The following is a 10,395-nucleotide window of genomic DNA, read 5'->3' on the forward strand; positions in this document are numbered from 1 at the left end:
GAGGTCCCTTCCAACTCTATCTCTCAGATCCTAAGTGAGATTTGGGGCAAGTCCCTTGACCACCCCGAGTTTCATCTTCCTCTGTAGCAGAAGGGGATTAGACTAGTTGGACTCTGAGGGTGCTTTGAGCTGGAGATTTAAGCCTGTGATCCCTTGGACCCATTTGGTGGCTTGAGGTAAGGACTGGGTGAAGAGGGAATGGGTAAAGAACACACATAAGAGACTTGAAGGAAAGAGCTTGTTCAGCATGGAGGCCATGGTCTAATGTCAAGAATAGGGGGATATGGAGTTAGAGGAGCCAGACTGGAGTCCTAGCTCTACTACCGCTACAAGGACTACATCTAGAGTCTCCCTCAATGTCTGATTTTTGTGTACTCCAAGGTTAATTTTTCTTTTACACTATGCTTGGGCTTCCCTGATTTGATACTGATAACATCTTGGCCAAAATTAACTACTTAACAAATATCCTTCATGGCTCATACCAGCCATTTTCTTGCACATATTTCCTCCAAGTTTTCTCCTTGTCAGTGGGCTACATTAACACCCTACCTGGTTCATGGCTTCTGGCTTGGTTGTTGGCCCATTTCCTTGCACTCACCTGCTTGGTGATCCTCTGACATGGCTGCCTCTCTCTCATCCAAGTAGAAGGGCATGGTCATTGGTCTGAGAGACAGCCTTTGGGCTGACCCTCCACCACCTACCGCTTGTATTTATTGAGGGGGCTGAGTCACCTGAGGTCTCCATGCTCTAGGAAAGTTTTTGAGAGTACAAATTGCAGACAGACAAGGTTTCAGTGGAGAGATTTTCCTTCTCTGGGGGTCCTCCACAATCCTCAGGTGTCCTGTCCCTATCCCTGCAGCTGTCTGATGAAGATACTTTCTTCTCAGCCTCCAGAGGCTCCTGGCTAGATGCCTGGCCCCCCTTAGGCACTCTGGGTCCTGTGGGTGATGATCCTCTTGAATCAGAGAGCATCCTGGACCCTGGGAGAATTCCCAACCTTCTGCCTCAACTCTCCTTCTTCATTGGAGGGGAGAGCAGCCCAACAATGATTGCTGCTAGTTTTCTCCAACCCAGGCAGGGTCAGAGACAGACATGCTTGCATGCATGGGTGCCCCCGTGGCTCTCCCAGCCCATGGCCTGATTTTGTCTCCTCCTGCCTGGAGAAAGGAGGTTGAGACCCACATTTGTCCCAGACCATCCCTTTCCTCCTCTGCTCTACAGGTTGTCAGTAAGTTCCATCAAGGGGTTGGTGGTCTGCTGCTGCTGCTGCTGCAGCTACTGTTTTCCCTTATGTGGAGCCCAGGATGCCCTACCCCCCCCCACCATCCCTGCCCTCCCCCTCTCAATTTTCCATAAAGGGGCTGACCCACCCCCCCCACAACCCCAAGCTGAGCTCAGCTGCCCCACCACATCCCTCCCAGTCCCCAGCAACTGCCCTCAGGAACCTGGGACCTGGCTCAGCCCTGGGCCCTCCAAGCACTGTGGCCCCCTCCCCTCCCCTCCCCAGGCTGGGCGATGGGAGTTGAGAGAAATGACTGGGAGGGGCCTCCCCACTCCTCTGTGGGTGCCATCATAACCCCCTCCCCTCTTTTCTCCCTCCTCCCTGTGCTCTGGATGGAGACTAGCCCTGCCCTACCATGATGTCACTGTACCCGCCCCTCTCACCCTTGACCAAGTCAATCTTCTTTGTCTCTGGAGGAGGAAGAGGAGGAGGAGAAAGAGGATGAGAAGGATGGTAAAGTGGAGGAGGAGGAGGAGTGAGTTTCCTTTTCCTCTAAGTCTGGAGGGAGGGCCATGAGCAGCCCAGCCCTAACCTGCTCCCCTCCTCCTCTGCCACAACACCCCTCCCTCACCCAGGGAACCCAGAAGTTCCTACACTTTCCTAAGTGGGTGTGTATAAGGTAAGCCCCCTTTTCTGCCCCTGCCCCTCCTGTCCCTCTACATCCCTCCCCTTATATTTTCTTCTGTTTCCTCTTTAGTCTTTGTTTCAACTTCCCCCCCATCCCAAATTGGCTTGTCTTAGTACCTGGGGCATGTGTGTGCTTGGAATAAAACCTTTTTTATGTGTGTATTGTGTGTTTAGGACTATAGAATCACGTGTGTACATGTGTGTACCTGTGCGTGCCTGCTCCTCCAGAGCTGCTTCTGCCTGGCGCATCCTGCCTGCCCAGGTCTTTGTCTGAAGGTCTGGGCCTTGGAGGGCCATGGGATGGGGTGGGGTGGAAGCATCAGGGAGAAGACTTTGAGGGCACTCCCTCCCTGCCCTCCTCAGGTGGACTTTCCCAACCTTTCTTCTTCCTCGCATCCTTGGCTTGGCCTGGGGACTGGGGAGAGAGGAGAAAGTCTAAGAAGGATCCTCCTGCTTGCCTTCCTCATCCTCAGAGAGAGGAGGGTGAATCTTTCCCAGGGATGGCTGGATAAATCTTTTCTGGGAGAAGTGACTTGGTCCTACATGCAGGCAAATCCTTGATGTACTCTTTAATGGAGCAGTACAATTCTGATTATCATTCTGGAGGGCACAAATCTTCTCTTCCGCCCTTTCCCCATTCTTTTTAATTCCATTTAAAGTTTCCTTAAAGAAGTCCAAGTTACAAGAGACTTCTGTCTGCTGGTTTTGAGTAGCCATTTAGTAAACGTATCCCACTCAGGATATTTAATTTTCTTGCCAACTTCATCACAACATTTCTTAAGGTGATTTATTTTATCGAGATCAAAAGAACTTCAAGTTGGTTAATGGTGACAGGGTTGTCTTGGGTCAATTTCTGCCAATTAGTTAAATACCTACAGGTTTGGGCCCATAATATAGAGATAAACAACCAGCTGGTCTCCCCTTATGTGTGGGGGGGTAGAGTGAGGTGCCTTCAGTGTCTTAGGAAGTTTGGTTGCCCATGGGAACTTGACCAAGGTCTTACTTTATTCCAGAATTTTTTTTTTTTTTGCAAAGTAATGTGGACTACCTGAATTAAAAACTGGGGCTTTTGAAAATCAGTTCCTGACTAAACGGTACAACCTGGGATGTGTGGGTCCCAAGCTGCAGGTTGTCACTGTTCTCTGCTGGCTTCCCCTCCAGTGGGGTGCCAGCCCTGTGGTGCCCAAGGCTGGGTCTCCCCCTGTGGCCAGATTCCTCTGAGACAGTCTAGGAATCTTCCCCTCCCCTTTTCCGTATCATCTCTTTTGTTTGATGTTGTTTAATTTAATGGTATATTTATTTTTTGTTCTGGTTTCAAGCAGCACCTAGTGAAAGGGGCATTTCCATGTACCTTGTTGTGGAACAGAAAGAGGAGACTTTCTCTGATACTTTTTAACATTCACTTCTCTCATTATGAGGGATTTGGAACATTTTGTCATAAAGCTGTTCATAGTTTGGATTTCTTCCTTTGGAAACCTCCTCTTCCTTTGACCTATTGGAGCATGGCTCTTAATCTTAGAAATTGGAATCAGTTCCTTTTAAATCTTGCATATGCAACAGTCCTTATAGAACTTTGCTGCAAAGATGTTTTTCCTCATTTAAATATTACTGTTCCCATTTTCACAGCATTTGATCTCTTTGTGCAAAAACATTTCGACTTTATAGAAGTAGAATTCTTCTATTTTATTTTCTGTGATTCTCTGTTGCTTCTTCTGTCATAACCTCTTCTCCTATCCATAGATATGAAAAGTAATTTCCTCCTTGTTCCTCTAATTTGCTGCCGACTCCCCTCTTATGTCTAATTCATGCATCCATTTGTAGTTTAATTTGAAAAGTGCTGTGAGGTGTTGATGTCCTGTTGCATTTCTGGCAAACTGCTTTTCCCTTATCCCATCTGTTTTTGTTTTTTTTTTTTTTATCAAATAGTCTCCCTTCTCCCCACCCACCCAATTGCTATCTTTGAATTTTTTAAACTCTAATTTATTTTATTTGTTTGCTTCTGTACATTGCATAACTAATCTTTCCCACTGATCAACCTCCCACATTTTAACAAGTTTCCATTGTCTTCCAGGCAGCTGGGTGTCCCAATGGGCCTGAAGTCAGGAAGAATCATCTCCTTGAGTTCAAACCTGGCCTCCGACACTTACCAGCTGTGTGATCTTCAGCAAGTCACTTCACTCTCTTTGCCTCAGTTCCTCACCTGTCAAATGAACTTCAGAAGGAAATGGCAGACCATTCCAGTACCTTTGCCAAGAAAACCCCAAATGTGGGCAGGAAGAGTCAGACGGGACTAAACAAGAACAACAATTGTTTTCAGAATCCCTGATTTGTAGTATAGATTGGATCTGCTACTGATAATCACTAACCCAAAGCCCTTTTTCTTCCTTCCCCACCTCCATTATTACCCCTGAGATACTTGACCTCCTTTTAAACTTTTTCATTGTTTTCTGTTTCTTACATCACCAGGGTATCCCATGTATCCCTCCCTCTCCCCATCCTCAAGAGCCATGTCATGTGATAAAAGAGTATTTTTTTTCTTTTAGGGAGGAAAAGAAAAATGAGCACAACTGATTGGTGCAGGTGGAAAAGGTGTGCAATGTATAACACCTGTGGACCTCTTAAGTCCTGGCTGAGGTAGGGTGATGGTGTTTTCTCATGTTTCCTTTTCATTCTCACTTGATCTTTAACATTTCAGTTAATTTTTTGTGTCTCATTCTTTCCATGTCAGTTGTTGTAGTTACTGTGTGTATGTACTATTTTGTTTTTTCTTTTTTTTACTCTGCTTAATTCACTTTGCATCAGTTCACAAAGATCTTTCTGTAGTTCTCTGTACTCATCGCACACATCATTTCTTGCAGCCTGGTAGTAGTATTCCATGATGTTCACCATGTTTCACACTTTGTTTAGCAGTTCCCCAGGTGATAAGCATCTACCCACATGTGGCACAGTAGGGGCAGACCTGCTGCCTCCCTTGGTGACCCCTGTCCCTCCCTGCCTGTCCTGATCTTTGTCTCCTCCTGCCTAGAGAAAGGAGGCTGAGCCCTGCCCCTTCCTCACACCAGCCCTTTCTTCCTCTGCTCTGGAGGTTGTGAGGAATCCAAGTCCCATTCAAGGGCTACTGGTTTGCGGATGCTGCTGCAGCTACTGTGCTCCTCCCTTTTGTGGAGCCCAGGACAGCCCTCCCTCACCCTCCCCCTTACTCTCTTTCTCTTCCCCCTCCCAGTTTCTGTAAAGGGGCCTACCCTCAACAACCCCAAGCTGAGCTCAGCTGCTGCCCCCCACCCCTCCCAGCCCCAGCAGCCTGCCCTCAGGAACCTGGGACCCTGGCCAGCCCCAGGACCACTTCCAGGTCGAGGATGCAGCTGCAACCCCCTTTTGTAGCCAATTTGGGTGATGGGGACAGAGAGAAATGACTAGGCTGGGGAGCGGCTCCCCAGTGCTCTGGGCCTGATGTTAGAGACCTCCTCCCCTCCCCCTGCTCTTCTAGGACACTAGTCCTACCTTGCAGTGATGTCACAATGCCACCCCCTCTGACCCTCTATTAAGTGTAAGTCTTCTTTGACTCTGGAGGAGGCTGTGAGTGGGGCGAGCAGTTTGAGATCTGCATATCCCCCCTCACCCACTTCTCCTCCCCTTCCACTCCACACCCACCCCTCCCCTCCACTACCCCCATCTTCCCTCCATCTTCCAGATTGACCTATCCTGAGGGTCCTGCTAGTGCCTATGTGGTTGTGAGTGAAGTAAGTGCCCCCTTCCTGCTCCTGCCTCAGCCCCTCACTTTCTTCTTCTCTTCTCTTCCCTTCCCCCTAGCCTTTTCATGAAGCTGACCCTCTACCATCCCCAATTAGTGCCCAGAAGATGTATGTAAGTGTGGGTATATCAGTACTTTTGTTTATGCCTGTGTTGTGTCTGTCGATAGGAACATGTGTGTGTGTGTATGTAAGAGACAGTCCGTGTGTGTGTGTGTGTGGATGTATGTATGTATGGCTATGTTCAGGAGTGATCCTGTGTGTGCCTTCTCCTCCAGGGATGCTCCTGCCTAGGGCTTCCTGCCTGCCCATGCCTTAGTCTGGAGGTCTGGGGCTTGGGGGAATCATGAGATTGGGTGGGATACAGTGGAGTTGAAATTGTTTTCTGGGCAGCTAGGTATTCTATGGGGCCTGAAGTCAGGCAGAATCATCTTCTTGAGTTCAAATCTGGCCTCAGACATTTAGTAGCTATGTGACTCTGGGCAAGTCACTTTACCCTGTTTCCCTCAGTTCCTCATCTGTCAAATGAGCTTTAGAAGGAAATGGCAAACTACTCCAGTATCTCTGCCAAGAAAACCCCAAATGTGGGCAGGAAAAGTCAGACAGGACTAAACAATAACAAGAATTGTTTGCGTAATCACAGATTTGTAACATCTTTGGATCTGCTACTGATAATCACTAACCCAAACCCCTTCCTTTCCTCCTTCCCCAACTCCATTATCACCCTTGAGTTACTTGACTCCTGTTTTATTGGTGTTTTCTGTTTCTGCCATCACCAGGGTATCCCATGTATCTCTCCCTCCCCTCATCCTCAAGAGCCATGCCATGTGACCAATCATATTTCTTGTTTTAGGAAGGAAAAGAAAAGTGAGCACAACTGATCAATGCATTTGGGCAAACGTGTGCAATGTGTAACACCTGAGGACCTCTCACTTCCTGAATGGGGTAGGGTGATGGTGTCTTCTCACGTTTCCTTTTCATTCCCACTTGATCTTTAACATCTTGTTACAGGTACTTTTAAGCTTTTGCTGAGTCATTCTTTCCATTTCAATTGTCGTTATTGTGTATATGCACTGTTTTCTTGGCTCTGTTTAATTCACTTTGCATCAGTTCACAAAGCCCTTTCCATACTTCTCTGTACTTCTCACACACTTCGTTTCTTATTTACAGTAAGTACGTAGCAGTATTCCATGCCTTTCCTGTTCCATGTCTTGTTGATGAGCATCTACTGTTTCCAAATCATAGATGCCACAAAAAGTGGTGTCATAAGTATTTTGGAATATATATGGACTTTTCGTTATCAGTGGCATCATTGGGTTGTAATGGAATCTTTGTTTTGTAGGCTTTGGGCATTTTTCTTTCCTTCTTTGCGTAATTTTAAATTACTTTCCAAAATGGATGTGTCATTTCACAGCTCCTCCAATAAGTATTAGTATGTGTAAATCCCTACGCCCTTGTTTCGGTATTGAAAACATGTTTGTGCCATGAAAGGAATTTGATAGTACTTCTTCTTTACCTGTTGTTTCAGTTAGTTTATGTAGTAGTGGGATGAAATGTTTTTAAATGTTCGGTAGAATTCACTTTCACAGTTGATCTAGTCCTGGGAATTTTTTCCTAGGAAACGCATTTATGCCTTGTTCAATATTTTTTTCTTTTAAGATATTGTTATTTATGTATTCTGTTTCCTCTTCTTTTAACATGGGCAGTGTATGTTTTTGTAAGTATTCATCCATTTCATGTAGATTGTCAGTTTTGCTGGCATAGGATTGGGAAAATAACTCCTAAGTGTTGCTTTAATTTCCTCTTCCTTGGTTACGCTTACACTTTTGGTTTTGAGACTGGCAATTTGGTTTTCTTCTTTCTTTTTGTTAATCAAGTTATCCAAAGGTTTATCTGTTTTTATTAGTATTTTCATAAAAGCAGCACGTGCTTTTATTTTATAATTTTACTTTTTAAACATTTTCTTCATCTCACCTTTGATTTCCAATTTGATGTTTAATTGGAGATTTTGTCATTTGTTCTTTTTCTACTTTTGTACATTTTATGCCCAGTTCCTTGATCTGCTCTTTCTCTGTTTTATGGATGTAAGAATTTAGAGATCGAAATTTCCCCTAAGTACTGCTTTGGGAGCATCCCACAAATTTTGATATGTTGCCTCATTGTTGTAATTCCCTTGAATGAAATTATTGGTTGATGCTATGTTTTGTTCTTTGATCCACTCATTCTTTAGGATTGGGTATTTTATTTTCCAATTAATTTTTAATCTCTGTTTCTGCATCTCTGTAATGATATTGCATTGTGGTCTATAAAAGGTGCATTTCCTATTTCTGTTTTTCTGCATTTGGTGATGAGGTTTTTATGCCCTAATATATGTTTATTTTTTCTGAAGTTATCATGTACAGCTGAGAAAAAAGTTATATTCTTTTTTATTTCCATTCACTTTTCTCCAGATTTCTATGCTATCTGACTTTCTGATTTCTTATTCTTTTCCTCTTTTTAACATCTTTTTTGTTATTTTATGCATAGATTTGCTTGATTCTGAGAGGTGAAAGTTGTGGTCACCCGTTGGTATAGTTTTACTGTCTCTGTCCTTCTGCATGTCCTTTAACATTCCCTTTCAGAAGTTGGATACTCTGCCATTTGGTGCATCTTTGGTTAGTATTGATATTATATTATTGTCTATGGTACCTTTTAGCAAGATGTAGTTGCTCTCCCTATCCCTTTGAATTAGGACTATTTCAGCTTTTGGCTTGTCTGAGATCATGATTGCTACCATTGCATTTTATACTTCAGCTAAAGCCCAAGTGTCTGTGAAAGGGCGAGGGGAGTGATTGTCTGCAACTTCAGGGCTTTCACACTGCTGTTTGCAGAGCTAGCTCTGGGGGTCTGAAAGTTTTTGGTGGTTCCAAAGTGATGCATTTGGGGAGAGGTTTGGTCACTGCTTTCCTGGTCTGTGCTCTGAGCCTTACCCAGGAAGAACCCCTGATCCCTTGGGACTCTAATGGATCCTGCTCCTCAGGGTTCCTGCTCCCTTTTGACCAGAAGTGATACTGCCCCTCAGGGCCCTGTTCCTTTGGACTGCTAGTGATACTGTTCCTCAGGATCCCTGATCCCTTGTGACTGAAAATGATCCTGCTCCTCAGGGTCCCTGTTTCCTCTTGCCAGAAAGTTGTCCTCTCTGCCCTTGAACTGTGACCCAGAAGTCTGTATAGGCAATGGAATGTCCAAACAGCTTCCAGGTTTTCCCTTGGGATAGTTGAAGTTTCTCTTGCTGCTGCATACATTCAAGATAGTTTATATTCTCTGTGGTACCACTCCCAGACCCTTGTACCCATCTTACAGAAAGCTACTTGAGGAGTTCCTAACTCAGGTGGGACAACTAGAGCTTTTCCCCAGAGTAGGTGGTGAATTTAGAAAGGACTTGTAGAACTTCAGTGCACTGAGAAGGAGCTCTTTTCTTATCCTTCCCTGGCCTCAAGTCAGCCTCCTGAGCATGGGTTGGCAACAGTCTTCTGGAATCTCTGAATCCCTCCATCTAGGTGGTCCAGTGGTCAGAGTACTGGGCCTGGAGTTAGGAAGATCTGTATTCAAACGCAGCCTCAGGCATTTACTAGTTATGTGACCTTGGGCAAGGCCAAGTCACAGCATACCCAGTCGAGCACTCTTTCCTCTTTCTGCCTGCTCAGGAAGATTGACAGCCCATCTGAATGTGTCTGTGACCTTACAGAGTTGTCTGGGTCACTAAGAGGTTAGATGAGTTTACTGTGGTCATGCTGCTAGCTTGGGTCCAAAGCAGGACTTGAACTCTGAGGCTTCCTGATTCTGAAGCTGGCCCTCTATCCTTAGGCCTCAGAGAATCCGTCACTTCCATCCAGACAGAGTTCAAGCACGGTCTATTCCATGAAGCCTTCCTTGTTTCCAGCTGCTAGTGGCCTGGCTCCCAGACTACCTTGTACTTTTCCTTTATTTGCATTTATTTCCCATATACTTTTATTTATTTTCGGTCTCATTAGAATGTAAGCTTCTAGTGGTTAGGGACTGTAGAGGGGCAAGGCATGTGTTGAGGTTGTCATTGTGGAAAGTATTCTCTCAGGCCGTCTCCCAGTCTAGCAAGGGCATATATTAGAGTTTAACACACCCAGCAACAGGCTTTTCTCCTTAAGGGAGACAGGAGCAGCCCTAGCCAGGGTGAACGTGGTTCTTTTATAGGGCAAGGGTACCCAGGATTGACTGAGAGAGTTGGCATGTTAATTAGTTCTAAGGTTACTTCAGGGTAAGCAATGGTAGGTACTGTGTGCTATTGTGGTCAGTTATTAGTTAGGGACTGGAGGCTGATTGGTCAGTTAGGGGCTCTGGATACAAGGTGTTGTCAAGGGCATTCCTCATCAGGACTGTGTCCTTAATAGTGTCTGCATCTCCAAAACCTAGCAGTGTACCTGTTATGCAGGAGGTACTTAAGAAATACTTTTTGGTTGCTTAATTAGGCCACCTGTCTTTCTCTGTGCCCAGCACATAGGGGGAGCTTCATCTATAGCTACAGAATGAATAAATTGAGTTATAGGTCTAAGCTAGAGTAAATATGAATGATTATAATTCCATCTCTTATAGATTTCTCTCATTTGTAATTTTCATTACTTATCACTTTATTTTTTTAATTATCATACGTAATTCATGTATTCCCTTATAGTTTAATTTGATCTGTTATGTGAGGTGTTGATCTCTTATCAAATTCCTGCC

General features: G+C 45.0%; 1 long non-coding RNA gene across 2 annotated transcripts; it reads left to right on the top strand.

Moving 5' to 3' along the window:
• Positions 1–13: 13 nt before the first annotated feature.
• LOC110204687 (uncharacterized) lies at positions 14–7,615 on the top strand. Of its 2 annotated transcripts, XR_013483500.1 has the most exons (5): positions 14–1,901; positions 3,981–4,175; positions 4,453–4,543; positions 5,720–5,773; positions 6,512–7,615. It is a non-coding gene; the product is annotated as an uncharacterized LOC110204687 (long non-coding RNA). The 2 variants fall into 2 exon arrangements; XR_002323381.2 differs by lacking the exon at positions 14–1,901 and having other exon boundaries at positions 2,328–4,175.
• Positions 7,616–10,395: the final 2,780 nt, after the last annotated feature.

This window comes from Phascolarctos cinereus, unplaced genomic scaffold, assembly GCF_003287225.1.
Source record: "Phascolarctos cinereus isolate Bilbo 61053 unplaced genomic scaffold, phaCin_HiC Scaffold_887;HRSCAF=1540, whole genome shotgun sequence".
Lineage (NCBI taxonomy): Eukaryota > Metazoa > Chordata > Mammalia > Diprotodontia > Phascolarctidae > Phascolarctos > Phascolarctos cinereus.